A 19217-nucleotide genomic window follows, 5' to 3' on the forward strand; every position below is an offset into this window, starting at 1 on the left:
TCGTTCTCTACAGATACCTTAAAGTAGGCTGTAGTGAGGTGGGGGTTGGTCTGTTCTCCCACGTGCCTGGTGACAGAACAAGGGGGAATGGGCTTAAGTTGCGCCAGGGGAGTTTTAGGTTGGATCTTAGGAAGAATTATTTACTGAAAGGGTTGTGAGGCATTGGAACAGGCTGCCCAGGGAAGTGGTGGAGTCACCATCCCTGGAAGTCTTTAAAAGACGTTTAGATGTAGAGCTTAGGGATAGGGTTTAGTGGGGACTGTTAGTGTTAGGTCAGAGGTTGGGCTCGATGATCTTGAGGTCTCTTCCAACCTAGAAATTCTGTGATTCTGTGAATAGATGGATATGAAGGCCTGTTCTTTCTCACAAGATGTCGAAGTCTGTGTTTTGGTATTGACAGGTGTTGTAAAAAGAAAGAGTGCATCCAAGATTGGGAGTAAAAGTCTACAACAATAAGAAAGAAGAAAAAGTCTGAAAAGAAACTGCTGGTTGACAAAACATCCTTTCTTGACAAATTTCCAGCTTCCAACAGTATTGCTTGTACTTGGTTTTCAGTATTACGTCTTTAAATTCATTTTTTTTAGGACACATTTCTGTGTTAATCTAAACAGACCTCTAAAGGTCAACATGAGGACTGCTTATGCTCTTACAAGATAATGAAATGATCTTAATTGTTATAATTTCAGCTACTGTATCGTGATGTAAAGGAATTGTTTGTACAAAGGATTACTGTTAGGTAGGAGGCTGTTCATTGGTTCATTTTGACTGCATACATACAGATGCCCTGAACTAGAGTTTAATCTTCTGGAATTATTTAAATCTTCATCCAGAGTAAATTGCATTATAGTTTACATTATACTTTACATTATACTTTTATGGGCACTTCCCCTCCAATTAGAACTAGTGGGCAGTCTGATGCAAACATCACTTCTTCAGTAATCAGGATGCTGTTGCTTAATCCAAAACAATACATAGCAATATGTAAAGGAATACAAATAATATAAAGCAGTCATTTCAATTTAGTATAAAACCTGTCCTATTACTTCCCTTTAAGATTTAATTTTACAAATAAGTTTATGGATATATTTATTTAAACCAAGTCTTATGCTACAGTATTACACATTTAAGGAAATACACTTTTTAATTTATTTTATTTATTTTCCCCAGAGAACTGTCACTTTTAGCAAGAAAATTCATGTCAGCCTAAATTTATATCACATCAGTGTTCTCTGAATACCTCAATTATAATAAATCCACTGGTATTTTCCATATTTTAGTATGTGCATCTTCTTTTACATATTTTAAAAAGTAGTTCAGTGAGTAACAAAATTAGAGAAACTTTGTTTTCCACATTTATGTCTCAAGGATGATTGATGTTTGAATCAAAGAAGCAGAAGGTTTCAATTGAAGCATTTATACAATCCATTTTTTAAATGGATTTGTAAGTATCTAGAAAGAATTGAACATAGGGTCCCATTTCAACTGGGCACTAACTGGATTTCTGTCCATGTATCCATGCATTTTTCAGGAATTTTGTAGTATGTAATTATATGTCGACACTTCCTGCACTGTCAAATTTGGTTGATCACCAAATAAAAAAAAGGCCCCAAAAGTGATATGTACCTCTACAGCCACAGGGAAACACACTGCAATTGCATAAGCCTGTTTTCTGCAAAGATCCAAGTTAAAAGTATGTTTGAAGTAGTTCATTATGAAAATATGCACTCAAACCTTACTAGCCAAAACTAATAGACTATGCTTTCTCTTTATTATTTATTTATTTTTCCTCCTGTTCTTTGAACCAGAAAAATTTTTTTTTTTTTTTTTTTTTTTACTTTTGCACCCTTCAGAGTGGTATGGACAACGTTTATCTATATCATGGCCACTAGTTTTTCAGAGAATCTCTCCTTAATTCTGTGTGTAAAACTGCTAATAAGATCACAAAAACATCTATTGAAAGTTGTTTTTCTCCCTGTTCCCCAGGGAATTTAATTCAAATTAAATGAGCTGGTATAAAACTTAATTTAATAGAATAAAGAGTAGCCTGATTTTTCCTCAATAACTTCAGGTTGATTTACAGGACCTTAGATTATAGTTTCTGTTTTAGAAAGATAGGCTCAAATAGAAAATGTAAGATCTACTAAAATGTGGAGGATATTTATAGTGTTTTTTACTTTGTTCTTCTATCAGTGGAATTGTTTTTGAATCACTGTCTTGCATATCCTGCCATGAAGAACTTGCTGGATGGCCAAGCTTTAAAAGCCATAGTAAATGGAATTAAATCCAGTTGGTGGCTGGTCACCATTGCTGTTCCCCAGGTCTCAGTCCTGGTACCAGTTTTGTTTAACATCTTCATCAGTGATATGGATGAGGAGATTGAGTGGCCCCTCAGTAAGTTAGTAAGTAAGCAGGCAATGCCAATTTGTGGGACAGCGTTGATCTGATTGAGTGTTGGAAGGTTTTGCAGAGGGATCTGGATAGGCTAGATAGATTGATGGGCTGAGACCAACTTTATGGCATTCAACAAGCCTAAGTGCTGGGTGCTGCACCTGATTTTAACAATCCCATGCAGTGGTATAGGCTCGGGGAAGGGTGTCTGGAAAGTTGCCCAGAAGAAAACAGACCTGGGACTGCTGGTCAACAGCCAGCCAAACATGAGCCAACAGTGTGCCCATGTGGCCAAGAAGGCCAATAATATCCTGGCCTGCCTCAGAAATACTGTGGCCAACAGGACTACAGAAGTGATTGCCCCTTGTATGCAGGGGCAATCACTTAATGCAGGGGTGAGGCTGAACCTCAAATACTGTTGTCAGTTTTGGGGGTCTCTCTATGAGAAAGATAATGAATTGTTCAAATGGGTGCAGAAAAGAACAACAAAGCTAGTGAAATAATGAAAAAACAAACAAACAAACAACAAAAAAAAAAAAACAAAAACAAAAAAACAAGATTTATGAGGAGTGGCTGAGGAAACTGAAGTTGTTTAGTCTGGAGAAGAGGAGGCTCAGGGGAAACCTCATTTCTCTGCAATTACCCGAAAAGAGGTTTTAACAAGGACAGTGTTGGTATCTTTTCTCAGGTGACAAGTTGATAGGACTCAAGGAGATGGTTTCAAATTGCAGGAGGGAACATTTAGACTGGACATTAGGAAGAATTTCTCCAAGGACAGGATGGCCAACCATTGGAATTGGCCACCCAGGGAAGTGGTGGTGTCTCTATCACTGAAGGTATTTAAGATACATGTGGCCATGGCACAAAGGGACATGCCTTAGTGATGGGACTTGGTATGTCACATTGATGGTTGAGCTTGAAGATCTTAAAGGTATATTCCTACCTAGGTGATTGTATGATTCTATGTTACCTTACTCTATATTTCCAGAATTTGTAATTAGTCTCTCTATATATGTTCTCTACATAACTGTTTTTTCAACAGTAGTCATCTGAGAGAATTGACAAATGCTTCTGAAACTCTGGTATGCTTGGTGCTGTGACTATTGCCCTAGGGAGCCTGTTCAAGTATCCAACCATCTTTTCAGTGAATAATCTTTTCCTAACAGCCAGTCTGTTGCAGCTCCATGCTGTCTCCTTCAGTCTTGGTGTGGTCACCAGAGAGCAGAGCTCAACACCTGCCCTCCACTCCCCTCGTGAGGGAGCTGCAGGCTGCCATGAGGCCTCCCCTCAGTCTTCTTTCCTCTAGGCTGAATGAACCAGGTGACCTCAGCCCTCATACATCTTGCCCTCCAGACCTTTTAACACCTCCATTGCCCTTCTTTGAACGTTCTCTAATAGTTTTACCTCTTTCTCAGGTTGTGGTGCCCAAGACAGTATGCAGTATCCAAGGTACAATATTTGGCGTATTTGAACATCATGATACTCCTGCTTTCAAAAGTATATATTTTGGTATGCTTTCTTTCTTCATAAGGTAAAATCTGTGCCTTCTGATTCTCTGAGCTATCACTCACTGACAGAGTTATTGATTAGGTCCTATAAAGCATTATTATCGCAAGGTGACAACAGTTCCCTGAGGTGATTATGTCCTAAAACATTCTGTTGCTTTATGTGGAATTTTGATATGCTCGAGAGATGTCATTTTTTTATCATCTGTTAAAAAGAAAAGCCTAGTAGTTTTAAAATGATTACTACTCTGCAGAAAAGTAATTAGCAAAATTTAAATCTTAAATCACACCTTTCTAGAAGGTTATAAATTACCAAGTCTGCTTACTTTTGTGTCTTCCAATGATGAGAAGAAAAATGAAGCTGTATGAATGGGAATTGAGAGTTGATCTTGATGTTTTTCATCATTTCTGTCTGCAAATTTAGACATATTTGTTTTGTTTCGACAAATTAATCTGCCCAGCCTGAATAAATCTGGGATGTGATGTTATTCTCTTCCATAACTGCTTCTCAATGAGGCAGCAGGAAGTCACTTGGAAAGAATAACTCTATTGAGAGACTATATAGGAGCAAAATTTTGCCTCTGATTTCTTCTTATTGTTTTGCCCATGTAGCTTCTGTTAGTTTTGGCCACAGTTGTATATGGATGTTAAGTTCCCTAAAGTAGCACTATGTTGAATGTTTTCTCCTTTCTTTTATTTAGCACACTTGTCTGGAAGTAGGCATAGTTCAATATTAAAAGTGCTTAGGTAAAAAATCCTTCGTACAGTTGCATCTGTTGAGATTGACTGATCCCTCTGAGTGGACTCTCAGACAAGAGCTTATAGGTGACACCAGATAGTGGTAGAGTGGTAGATATTGCTGTGCATCTGCAGTTATGCAGGTCTAGAGAAGATCTGTAGACATGGATTTTGTTAGTGATTATCTATCTATCTATCTGTCTATCTATCTATCTATCTATCATCGAGCTATCGAGCTATCGAACTATCGAGCTAGTTAGTATATAGTTAGTATAGTTAGTAATTAGCTAGCTATTTATTTTATGTTTAGTTTCAGTGCTAAGAAGTTCCTGTTGTTCCTTCCTCTTATATAGGCCTGTGTGACTTACAGTGCTACTACTTACACTCTTAGACTCTGCTTTTTTTTTTTTTTTTTTTTTTCTCAACAGTTGTCATGGTTTCAGATCACAACTCCACATGGAGTATTTGAAGTAGATGAAGAAGAATGTGTCTCTGTAATGATGAAAATTTTGGCATGTGCTGTTAAGATATTGATTTGGGGGACTGTGTAATGACTTGTTTCCTTACTTATAGTACATTTTGCTTCATTAGGTAGTCATACAATGTTTTGTTATGCATATGTTTTACATTTTTCCTTACTTCTGCATACAATTTCATTACTGCCTTGAAAATGATTAACCAGTGAGTGGATAATTCTCCTTGCAGCCCCAGACCAATGGGGAATATTGGAATTACTTCAATGTCTTCATGTTTCTGAAGCCTCGGGGCGATGTTCTTTAAAAAAAAAAAAATAAAAAAACCCTCTGTTTTTCCAATAGGCCCTGGTACATTAATAGCAAAATGGAGACTGTTACCCTGCTTTCAATGTGCTTTTTTATCTTAAATATGGAGTCCTGGAAAACAGTGCTAGGTAATTTGCTGGCACAGTCCAATAAAACAACTCCTTGCCATAATAGTTATATTACATTTATTATTATGATTTTATTATAGCAATCCTGTTATCATTGCTATGCCTACCATTCTTTATGCTTTTATAACTTCTATGGCAGCCAGTATTTTTTGTTCTTATATGCCATACTGGAATTATCTTCTTAAGTCCCATATCTTGCTGTTATATTTGGGGGTGTGGATTGAACTGTTAATAAATTCCTTATTTGTTAGCTGTAATAAACTGTATTTTAAGGATTATTTTCTGTTTTCATCCATGCTTCTCTTTTCATTTAATTTAATGCAAAAACTGTGGATGGTCCCTAAAGTCATGCTTGGAAATCCATGTGGAGATGAATCTTGCCCAAATAAAAGTATATAAATATTGCTGAGAGTCAGTTTTAGGTCTTGATCCCTTTATGCATTTAGTTCAAGATTACTACTAGCTACTTGAAAGCCATACGTATGGGGTTACATACTTAACCTTACAAGGTTCTTTCTGCATATTGTAGGTTGCTGAAGTAATCTTCTGCCAAAAGCAACAAGAAAATTGAAATTATTTGGGCTAAAGGTAGGTAATTTCTCTTTTACAACTAGCTCAGACAAGGTAACTCGTATTCTGTCACTCAGAAGTTTCCTTATTAACACGAAGAGCAATTCTTCAGTTCATTTCTAATCTTGACAAGTTCTCCAGCACTCAAAATTGACCTTATTGAAGGATCTAAGAATATTTTTTACTTCTGTTCTCACTGCATTATTTTTTTTCAGTCTTCATTTTCATCTTTAAGGGTTTCTGCATAAATTTCTAGTTTCACCACAGGTTTGTGAAGTAAGCATATATCCCTAGCACAAACGAACATACCAGGAACTCTCTGAAATGATGCTCTCCTGGTGCTGGATCCTGTCTCACTTCGTGGTTTTGTGAATTTTGCTTAAGCTTCAGCTTCATGAGGAAAATTTGCAGACTTCAAAGTTTGTCATAATATTCTGAGCACTTCCTGCATACAATTTATTCTGGGCATTTTAAACACAGTAGAATAAAGCTCATGAATGGGCATTAATATTTTAAGAATATACACTCAAACTTTTATTTCAGGTGAAGAGGTCAGTAGCAAAAGAATATGAAAACATTTTCCTTTTCTTTTGACTATTTTTTCCTTAGAAGAAAGAAAAGGTTACTGCAGACTGAATTCATAACTGGAACTTACTTTCAGTTGACTTCGTTTAATGTTACTGTATAAATATTGATTCTTCTTTTCTATTAGTTATGCAGCCATAAAATGAAATAAGGAATAGTTCTCAAAAACAGGGACATCTGATAACCCTGCCTCACACCTGCAGGAGTAGAATCCTAAGTTAAATGTAAGAAAAAACTGCAAAATAAAAGCCTTCAGATACTTAAATTATTAGAAGAGTTGAATGGCATATGCTTAGCCCTTAGAATATTTATGAGTACAGTATATTTTTTAATAATTTAATAGTAAGTGACTGTGACTGTTTTGACAGTGTCAAAAGATAGATGATTAAATTTCTTCACGTCACAAAAGCTTCCATTGCAACTGTGACTGTTGGATATCTGTGGAAGGCTTTCTGAGGCAGAGAATGAATAGTTTAACAAATGTAGACAAAATCACAAAAGATGAAGTAAGTGTTAGAGAAATTTCTTAATAAATATCAATGAAATAATTAATAATAAAACAAAGCAAACCTCTCCAATTAAGCACGGTATTTTTCATAACAAGAAAAAAAGACATGTTCAGTCATGCATATACAGGAAAGTAGGATATCCTTAAAATTAAAAAAAAAAACAAAAAAACCACACACAAAAAAAAACCAACAACCAATGAGTAGAGGTAATATTATGACAAAAGAGTACTGTGGATACCAGCAGCAGCTGTTCCCTCTGTTTCGGTTTGTAAGTGTGCCCACATCTGAGTGGGTTACGAAATGCAGATAGTGCTTTTTCCGCATGGTTAGTTTTCCATCACGAGATTATAGGTTATTTTCATTTGCTTTTTATTCACAAAATTTGAAAAAATAAAATAAAATAAAATCATTAGGTGGGCTTAATAATCTTTTCAATCTTCTTTGCTCCTAGTTATAATACATAGTTCAAATCACATCAGATCATAGCATACCAAGAGACAATAAATTTGCCTGAAAAGGGAAAAGAGAATTAATTAAATGACAAGTATATAGCAAAATCAAGATTTGCTGTAAATAAGAAATGCCATTGAAAGAGAAGTATTCAACAGCAGAGTAGATGGGCAGGAAGCTTATCAAGGCAAAACATTTTGCATAAGCTTACTTCGTGGGCAAAGCACTTGCACCACAGAAGGAATCTGTAGTGGTGCAGATTCTACAGATTCAGGAGAATTCTCTTAATAACACTGATGTAATACATTTATTTTTTTTCTCATCCTGAGCAACCCAGCAACAGCTAAAGATAAAAAGAGTGGTGTCTATATGACACGTACAGGAAATAGAACATTAAATGAAAGTGCACATTATGGAAGTACCCACAGACTTTAGTTAGACTGCATCTGTGTGGGAGAGTACCTGCTAGTGAGAATTGTTGCTATGTCTGCTTTACCATTAAAGTAGTGGATAATCAAAATTTTCATTTCAGTCACTCAAGCTCCAAGTGCTTACCTGTGCTGGTGGCCAGACACACTGAGTGAATGAGTCACGAATGAAAGGATTATGTAGCCAATTTTTCCTCATACTTTGTTAAGGTTTCACATGTACTCAAAATTAGCTTCTAAATATCATTTTGGGCTCATTTTCAATCCTGCTGAGTTCTCATATGTTCATTTTAGGCTCTCTGGACTTACAAATCACCTATAATTTACATGCTTAGAAAAGAAAATTGAAGCCAATTTATCTTTATTTGTTTGTTTTTAATTAACATAATCTCAATTAACATATGATATTTTAATGAATTCAATATGATATTAATATTCTATTTTGTCCTAATATTTAATATCAATATGCATAATCCAATTACAATTTATGTTCCCTCTGTTTTTGCTATACACATCATGGATACGTCATCATGTCAAACTATTCTGTCATTTCAGACTCTGCAGACATCCATGGACTTCAGTTCATGACCACTTTTTTATAAACAGTGAAGATATATTTAATACCCAGAACTATGAATTCACAAAATACATCTTAAACAAATGAACAAACAAAACCAACACACAAACAAGCAAACAAACCATGTAAAGCAAGACAATCGTATTTGAAATTGCATCATCATTTTTTTGAATTTTTGAAAATTGCAGTGATGCAATTTTTGAAATTACATCATTGCATCAGTGTGGGAAAAAATGGAGGAAATTTTCACCACAAACATGTATTTTCTTGGGTGTTTTTTTGTTATGTCTTTTTAATCTAACAAGATTATACTACTAGTCAGTGGAATGCAATGTAGTTTCCTGGTACCGTTATGACACTAATACCTAACTGATAGAGATATGATGAAAAAAATAATTCATTTTATTAATATTGATGAAGGAGAGTGTATTAATAAGAGGGGGAAATATTTTTGTGAAAGCACACAAGGAACGAACTTGCCAAGTGCGTTATTTTAGAATTTGTGAGCAAGTATCTTCTTTCTGTTATGTAGGAGATTCAGCACCCCACAGTGAATGTAAAGGGATGAAAGAGGCATGACCAGATGAAAAGCTCTGCCTGTAAGGAAGTTAAATTCATGACTCACATAAGTGAGGTTTTAAAATCTAATTTAATAGTCCTCCTTCCATCTTGTGGAACAACTTTCTGTGTAAATTAATGTATTGTAAGTTTTATGCAGTTAGGACAAACTATCTTCACAGAACATTACAAAACAAAACAAAACAAACAAACAAAAAAGCTTAATGTTCATACAATGGGAAATATATATATATATATTAGAGTGTAGGAATGGGTTTCATGTGTTTATGAAACACTAAAAACATTATGGATTCTTCAGAGTTGTATTTTTTTCTTTCAGCCTCCAGGAACAGAAAACTTTAGTTTTTATGTTCCTTTTCCCATTTGATGTCAATTATATTAGACTTGTACATGTTCTTTTGAAGGTGATGAGATGTTGATAGGCTTTGGATATTCTCCTGTTTTGTTTTGTGGTTTCAAGAAGTTTTTTTTTTACATTAGATAAATTTCATCTATCTCAGTATATTGTGTATACATTGAAAGACACTGTGAAAGCACAAACTTTGTGTTTCTCAAATGCTTAATTTTGATTTACTCCTGCTTCAATTTATTATATTTCAATGTTTTATTAGGCTGGATTAACTGAGATACTGATATTTTTTAGAGGTTTTCCATTTTATGTTTTTAAATGTTTCCTCTCCTACTATGTATTATTGGAAATTTCTACAGAAACTAGTACGTAGTAAAAAATGGTAATGTTGCAGCTGTCACTCATACTGTGGTGTCATGGTGAATGTATCTAACTCAAATGAGGACTGAGAAAAAACATAGAGCAAGATCAGTAAATAAGTTTACCCTCCACAAGCTTGAAATTTCAGACGTATGTGAGCCAGCCATTTGGAAACCAATAAATGACTATCCATAGTTTCAATGTAAAAAGATTCCATGAAGTTCACATGATTGTATAGTCTACAAAGAGAAGTTATTTTCATGTTAGAATCTATAATAATATAAAACCATATGGTTTTGTTTTGTTTTAATATTTAATATTTGCTTGTTTGTTTTTACATAAAAACGCGAAGCCAAAATTACAAATTAGTAGCCAACAATTGGTTCAGGATGAGCAGGTGATAAAATGCTGGAAAGAAAGTCTCTCAGTAGCTAAACAAACAAACAAACAAAAGATAACCAACTTTCAATAAAGTTGAGGTTGGAGACTGTCAACTATGTGATAACTTTCATTATCTAAATTCAGAAAAAGAATAGTGAAGAAATAAATTCTTGCACCCTTTCAAGAACTGTCTAACCATATTTAAGGATTGGATTTAAGGGTGATCTTTTTCAGTTATCATCAGAAAAGTGATTCAGCAAGATATACCAGGATGAAACTGAAAAGTGAATTTTAAAAAGTTATAGATGATTTTTAAAATGCTCTTTGCTCTTGCTCATTCAGATAAAAAGACAGTAAGAAGATTAAAACATAGACTGGTTAAATGGCTCAGTTCTAGAAGGACAATTTTGTCAATAGGTATTTGTTAACTATTAGAGTTCTCAAAAAACTCAGTTAGTGTTAAGTTCCAGTTTGAGAGTTTTTCTGCAGTTAAATTTAACTAGTGCTTGGGGCATCTCAGTCAGCCAATTGAATCACATTGAGACTGTGGAAAGAAAAGCAAATCTGTAATTGGAAAGCTGAGAAGAGAAGATGGTATAAAAAATATTATTTCTGAACTTTAATCAAAGTAGAAAAAAATATTTAATTTATTGTTAATTTCTGAAGACCTGTTTTTTTTTTTTTTTTTTTTTTTTTTTTGTGGAGTATATCATTTTAAAACTACTGTCTTTTTGAAAAATGGTTTTCTGATAGCATCCTATGCCATGCATCATAATAAAATCCCTCATACACTGTGGTTTAAAACTGCATTATTGTGCCATAGTAAAACTGTTTATTTTATGTATTTATTTTTAATTGTCAATAGTTTCTCAAAATCATCTAATAATTATGAACACGGTGTTTTAAAATAGTATGAGAGATTCATTATCAGCTACCTCTTAAAAGATCTGGCACAATTTCTTAGATTAACACTGTTTTCTTCTAATGCTTCTTTTTCCATTCACCTACAGGTGATAAAACTAAAAGAAAATGAAAGCTCAAATACCTTTTCTTACATGTTATTTAATAAAACCATTTTTAAAACTAACTGTAATGGATCCAGCCTTTAACTTATGTCAGAAGAAATAATAGATTTGGCTTCATGAATTACTCATACAAAAAAAATAAAGTGAAATCAGAACTCATGAATTACTCATAAGGGCAAGCCTAAAATCAATAAAATGAAGGTAATGCATCCAGAAGCATTTTCTTCAACGTGTTGTCAACATGATTATTTATTTATTTATTTTGTATGTGAATAAGATCTATGCAAGACAATTAGCCTGAAATTACAAAATTACTGATCCTCAGGGTTTATTTTAAAATCCCATTTAAATCTCTGGATTTGGTTGGCAATAAAAACTACACTCTGAAATGCAGACAGATGGCCCCACCAAGGAACTAAAAAACGTTACATAGTGTGGTTTGTAACACATGTATCTCCAGAGATTCTAATTATTACTGGGTTAAAAATAATTTATGCAAAATATTCAGTGCTAAGTAAAATTTGCAAAACAAGAAAGAAGCTAAATGCTAATGTAAATTTTGTGAATGTTCAGTGCACTAAAATGAAATTCCACATTGAGGAATATCCATCATCCATCTGTCAGTAGTCTGTATACAAATCACTTGCAAATAAATAACATTGACTTACACTATTGAGTTGATTTACTTGAAGACGAAAAGCAAGACTTGAAATTCATGACTGAACACGACTTTCAGACATTTCTCATGACTGAACAGCTGCTTTATTCACATTGTGCATTAAGGAAAATTATGTACAGTTTTTGAATTTGTCAATATTTATGAACTTAAATAGACACCTTTACACTGATATTACATACATCAAATATAACAAATGAGAACAACAGTATTCTGTCCTTATGTGAACTTTGGACAAAAAATGCCAAGTATTATCATTTCACACTATTGTCAAAGTGGATGGTCCTAGAGTGTGAACTATATAACTGCTGCTGTCTGTCTTATCACAACAGAAGAATTTGAGAAGGCTGGTTAACTTCAGACACACCTTAGAAAGGGATTCTCAGATGTGCATGCAGAGAGAACAGATTTGAATAACAGGTGATGATGAATCACTGCCCTTCACATTTTAACATTTCTCCCACATACTATTCACTGCATTGTTTTCCTTTGCTGTATTTTATCTTCATTTTACTTGAATGATAAGTGCTGTTAACATATGCTATATTGTTTTCAGTACCTTGGAGAGTCACAGTAAAGAAGGAACCTGTCTTCCATGTAATAGTTGGTAAAAATATTCATTTTTCTGCACTTTTATAGTGTTTACTATGGATACTTTTATTAGCACTTGTTCTGTGGGCTACTGCAAGCAGTAACAGAACTTAGTTAAACATTGAATTGAATATTCATGTTTAGGGAAGGGCCTATATCTGCATTGGAGAACTGTTTTCACAAAACAGAAATGGATAAAATTGGACCCAACATATTGCAGTTGAGCAGTAATCTTCAGGTAAATAGTCCTATGCATATTGAGGAATGTTTTTAGTTCAATTTACAGAAACATCTCAGTCACTAGTATGTAAATTTCTTTAATGTAGGCACGACCATAAATAAACTATGTTTATTTCCATATATATATATATAAGATAATATTTGGAACAACAGAATTCAGAGCAGCAATTTTCAGAGAGAATAATGCAACTCTTATAAAGACTAAAAGTTCACTGATCAAACAGAATGAGTAATGAATCTAGAAATCAACCAGCTATGTAGTCTGTATCAACTTATATCTTGCAGCTGTCAAAGTCATCAGGAAACAATTAGCAAGTGGACGCAGCACTATTTTGCAGCACTCTTATTTACTTCCCTCCTCAGAATGAGGCATGCAGCTGCTCACACATTAACTCACAAATGGCTTGCAGAAATTGTGGAAATCTTTCATTTAAGATAAATGAGTTAATAAAATGTTTGAACACCCAATTAATTAAAAAAAAAAAAAAAGTCTGTAAACAAATGGCACTAACAGTCACAAACTGAATACATCATTTAGGTGGTGGGATTATAGGATGATGCTTTTAAACTGTTCCATACATTACACAATCTCAGTACCAATCATAGATTTTTCCAGTAAGTTTGATAGACGTATCTTAATTTTAAGAGAGCAGCACTGGGAAAGAGACCTGGGGGTTCTGGCTGATGACAAGTTCAATATAAGACATCATTGTTCTCTGGCCGCAAAAAGGGCACACTGTATCCTGGGATAAAACTATTAGATAGTGTCCAAAGGAGGGCTATGAAGTTGGTGAAGGTTAAGGGGAAGACATATGAGGAACAGCTGAGGAGAAATAGGACCTGAAGGAATGGCATGAAACTGTATCAGGGGAGGTTCAGGCTGGATTTTAGGAAAAGAGTCTTCACCCAGAAGGTGGTCAGACACTGGAAAAGGCTTCCCAGTGGTAATGGCACTGAGCTTGTCAGAGTTCAGGAAGCATTTGGCCAAATCTCTCAGATATTTGGTTTAATTTTGGGGTGGTCCAGAAGTTGGACTGGATGATCCTTATGGTCCCTTTTAACTTGGGCTATTCTTCTGTGATTCTTTGATCATCAGAAAGGTCTTTGAAACCAAGACAAATGGAATCATTTCCCTCTTAGGGAAATTCTTACCTTAATTTCTTTCTGAAGTTCTGTTCTCTGTATCTGTGGGAAAACTAAGTGGAGGTAGATAATCACAGGGACCATTAAAATGGAACTAAGAATGGAACATCTGCCTTACAAACAGAAACCAAAAGCATTAAGTTTCTTCATTTTGCACAGGATTAAACTGAGGATTAAACTTAAGTCAAAACTTAAAATATGATGTAGATGGTGACAGGGATAAATGCAGACCTGTTACTCATGAAACCCTATGATATTACAAATAAGGAGTGCTTGATAAAATGAGGAACTTTTTGTCAAATTCATGCAGTAAGTAAGCAGTTATCTCAAAAGATGTCAATCTGTTTCACTCACTGCAGACGACATGATATTAATGTATCTTGTTTTGAAATGATACTTGAACTGAATGTTTGCTTCTTGTACACATGAAGGGAAGTAGCTTATAGATATACATATACATGTATATTCTTCTTCTTCTTCTTGAAAGCTTTTAGTTATTGGATTTCTGCAAGAATTATCTTACTTTTAGTCAAAATTTTTCACCGTTCCTTCCCTTTACCTCAAGTTAACTAATATGTATTTACATTTATATTTAACCAACAAAAAATGTCACACATTGAGGAATGCTTGGGAATGTTAACAAGAAAGTGCTAATAAATTTTAACTTTCATATTCTTCTGAATTGTTTGCTTCCTCACAAGACATCATTGTAGATAGTGAAACCTCTTTATTTCGGCAAAGAAATGTTGTTCCAATAAAGAACTGTTAAAATACTAATAGGAAGGGGAAGAAAATTCAGAGAACAAACTATTCCCATAATTTTAACAGTTACAGCGTCATATTTTATAGATGTATCATTATTAATAATGGGGCTTTCTCTGTTTTGCTGTTTTTCCTGTTGTTTGTTTGCTTGCTTGTTTGTTTTTAATGTTTGCAGTGAGTAAAATCATAGAATCATAGAATCATTAAGATTGGAAAAGACCTTCAAGATCACCTGGTCCAACCAGCACCTTACTAACAACGTCACCCACTAAACCATGTCCCTCAGCACCAAGTCCAACCTTTCCTTAAACACCTCCAAGGGATGATGACTCCACCACTTCCCTGGGCAACTCAGTCAAATTTCTGACTACTGCCTGACAAATGATATCACTGTAATTCCAAGTCTGGAAGAACTTGTGCTAATTGATTTTTTACTTTGTTTTATTTTACTTATTTTTCTCTAGAATGGGACAGATATACTTTACTTCACTCCTCATCTAAATATCTACCAGAAAAACAAGCAAAAAAACAAACAAACAAGCAAACAAAAAAACAACAGTTGTCATCATCTTAAACAGGTATCCTTTTTCTTCAAACATTTTCTGATGTATGTTTTTTATATGCAGCATCATCTTTTGTCTTATGGTTATCATTTAAATGCTACTCACAGCAAGCAGATCTGTAGATGCTCATGTGGCTGTTTCTCTAGACAGTGAAGATTTACTATGTCTTCTGTGTGTTTGAAATTTTGCAGTTCCCAGCATGTGCAAATCTACAAACAGAAAAAAGTAACTTTCTATTGTATGAAATATGCACTTGAGATAGTACTATCTTTCCTTGCATTAATAATGGAGTTTGCTTGAGTAAGAATGTTTTTCATAATTTCATAGGAAAGAATGAAATGAAATATATCCCAGACTGGGTTCTAGGAATTTCAAAATCATGGTAATAGAACAACACATTGAGAAGCGGGATAGTCAGGAATAGCTTAGTATATTGAGACAATAATGTTAGTTGAAGAGTATGAGAAAGAATGAAAGTAAGAATAACAGCTCATCATGAAATGCAGTGGTTTAACAGGCTGTTAAGAAGTATTAATGTATTATTCTCCTCAAGCATTCTCCTCAAGAAACTGGCTGCTCTTGGCTTGGACTGGCGCACGCTTCGTTGGGTTAGAAACTGGCTGGATAGCCGGGCCCAAAGAGTCGTGGTGAATGGAGCCAAGTCCAGTTGGAGGCCAGTCACTAGTGGCGTCCCCCAGGGCTCGGTGCTGGGGCCGGTCCTCTTTAATATCTTCATCGATGATCTGGACGAGGGCATCGAGTGCACCCTCAGTAAGTTCGCAGATGACACCAAGTTAGGTGCGTTTGTCGATCTGCTTGAGGGTAGGAAAGCTCTGCAGGAGGATCTGGATAGGCTGCACCGATGGGCTGAGGTCAACTGCATGAAGTTTAACAAGGCCAAGTGCCGGGTCCTGCACCTGGGGCGCAATAACCCCAAGCAGAGCTACAGACTGGGAGAGGAATGGTTGGAAAGCTGCCAGGCAGAGAAGGACCTGGGAGTGATGGTTGATAGTTGGCTGAATATGAGCCAGCAGTGTGCTCAGGTGGCCAAGAAGGCCAACGGCATCCTGGCTTGTATTAGGAACAGTGTGACCAGCAGGGCTAGGGAGGTGATCGTCCCCCTGTACTCAGCTCTGGTGAGGCCGCACCTCGAGTACTGTGTTCAGTTTTGGGCCCCTCGCTACAAGAAGGACATTGAGGTGCTTGAGCGGGTGCAGAGAAGGGCGACGAAGCTGGTGAGGGGCCTGGAGAACAAGTCCTACGAGGAGCGGCTGAGGGAGCTGGGCTTGTTCAGCCTGGAGAAGAGGAGGCTCAGGGGTGACCTTATCGCTCTTTTTAGGTACCTCAAGGGAGGCTGTAGCGAGGTGGGGGTTGGCCTGTTCTCCCACGTGCCTGGTGACAGGACGAGGGGGAATGGGTTTAAGTTGAGCCAGGGGAGTTTTAGGTTAGATGTTAGGAAGAACTTCTTCACTGAAAGGGTTGTGAGGCACACAGGCTGCCCAGGGAAGTGGTGGAGTCACCATCCCTGGAAGTCTTCAAAAGACGTTTAGATGTAGAGCTTAGGGATATGGTTTAGTGGAGGGCTGTTAGCGTTAGGTTGGAGGTTGGACTCGATGACCTTGAGGTCTCTTCCAACCTAGGAAATTCTGTGATTCTGTGATTCTAGTAAAAATATGTATTGCAGTGTACTCTTTCCACTTTTAAAGACAGTATGATTTTATTTGTTATTTATATTATTTGTTAATTGTGTGGTGATTTGTGGTGTTTTATCTGTTAGAACACAGCCAGAGACAGAAACTAGGAAATCTAGTTTCAGCCTAACAGCAGCCTCTTCTATAGTACTCCACAAAAGGATCTGCTTGAACTAAGTCTGCTGAGGAACGTTAGCTGCTCAGAGGCTAAAGGTACTCATGCAAGACTATCAGTGAACCAGTGCTTCCCTGTTTAAGTCCCAGGGCTGTTCAGAAAAGCACTGAAATCATGGTGACAGCTTGCATTCATCTTAGTACATCATCATTATTTCTATACTGTCTTTAAGATACACTAGAGAAACAACAAACAACAATGACACAAAACCATCCCAGTTTATGAGTTTATTGAAATCAGAATGAATACTAGATTTTGCTATAATCGAATCTTCTAAATACTGTGTGTCAAATAAAATCTTCAGTGTTGTGATTATATTGTTGTGGTATTTGTCATTCTTTGTCTGTGATGCCTCAGAAAACAAAGTCAAGGGTCAATTGAGAATCAAGAATGATTTAAAAAAAAAAAAAAAAGAGTAACTTTATTGACTTCAGGAAAACTAAGAGTGTATATACATTAAGATTTTAGTTTGTGTTAGGAGTGCACCTCTGAAAGAATTTTCTGATAGTTATTTTCTTATATCCTTTGGCTTGCCTCTTAAGGCAAGCCCTTCTCTTCCAAGTTGATCTTTATGACGTGTTCACTTTTTACTTGATAACATATTAATTTAATTACTTTATTTTTATTCCAAATAAAATAAAAAATGAAAAACAATAATAAAAAAATAGTTTCACAGTGTATGCACAAAACACAAGAATCAAAGAAGAAGTCAAGTTTAGTCAGATTTCATACAATACAGAATCATAGAGAGGTTAGGTTGGAAGGGACCTCAAAGATCACCTAGTTCCAGCCCCCCTGCCATTGGCAGGGACACCTTCCACTAGTCCAGGTTGCTCAAAGTCCAATTCAGCCTAGCCTTGAACACTTCCAGGGATGGGGCATCCACAACTTTTCTGGGCAACCTGTGCTAGTGTCTCACCACCCTCACTGTAGAGTTTCTTCCTAATGTCTAATATTAAACTACCCTTTTTTATATTAAAACTGTTAGCTCTTGTCCTGTTACTACACTCCATGATAAATAGTCCCTTCCCTTCTTTCCTGTAGTCTGTGTCCTTCTTATGTTGGGGGGCCCAGAACTGAACATAGGACTCTCAGTGTGATCTCAGAACAGAGGTGGAGAATAACCTCCCTCAACTTACTGACCACACTTCTTTTGATGAAGCCAATGATTGGCTTTCTGGGCTGCAGGAGAATTTGCTGGCTTGTGTCAAATTTCTTGTCAACACCCAGGTCCTTCTCTTTGGGACTGCTCTCAACACATTCTCTGTTCAACCTGTATTTGTGCTTGGGATTGCTCCAACCTTGTTCAGGACCTTGCCCTTGACCTTGTTGAACTTCATGAGTTTTGCACAGGCCCATCCCTCAAACCTGTCTCTCTGGATGGCATCCCTTCTTTCCACCATGTCAACCACACCTCTAAGCTTGGCAAAATTCCTAAGGGTGCACTCAGTCCTACTGTCTGTGTCACCAACAAAGATGTTAAACAGTTCAGGTCCCACTAATGACCCCTGAGAAACACCACTCATCATTTTCTCTCTACCTGGGCATTGAGTCACTGACTGTAACTCTTTGAATGTGACCATCCAGCCAATTCCTTACCCACCAAATTGTCCAACTATCTAGTCACAGAAATGCAAAACTAAAGTGTTTGGAATAGGGGATTGATAGACGGGGGTGGATAATCCTTTCCTTCTGTGTACTGGCTGTGATGATGTTCACACTGTCCAGAAGCTCTTAACCACCTTTGCTACCTAGCTAAAATGCTAACTTGACACAACTCCAGGAGATCCTCAGTATGCCTACAGAACAGTTTTACCTCTTGGGCTAGAATGCAAAAATATATCTCCTTCCAAAAATCTTTGGAGTTTTCCTTGCAGAAAAGACTGCTGAACAGGTAAATCAGTGATTCAATGCTTGATAAACTTGCTGAGGTCTGTAGTTGGAGAACATGGGCATCTGATTCCTGACATTTGTACAGTTAAAATCAAGCACACAAAACAGACTATGTCTTTCAGAATATAT

Source organism: Aythya marila, assembly GCF_965140915.1.
Source record: "Aythya marila genome assembly, chromosome: Z".
NCBI lineage: Eukaryota > Metazoa > Chordata > Aves > Anseriformes > Anatidae > Aythya > Aythya marila.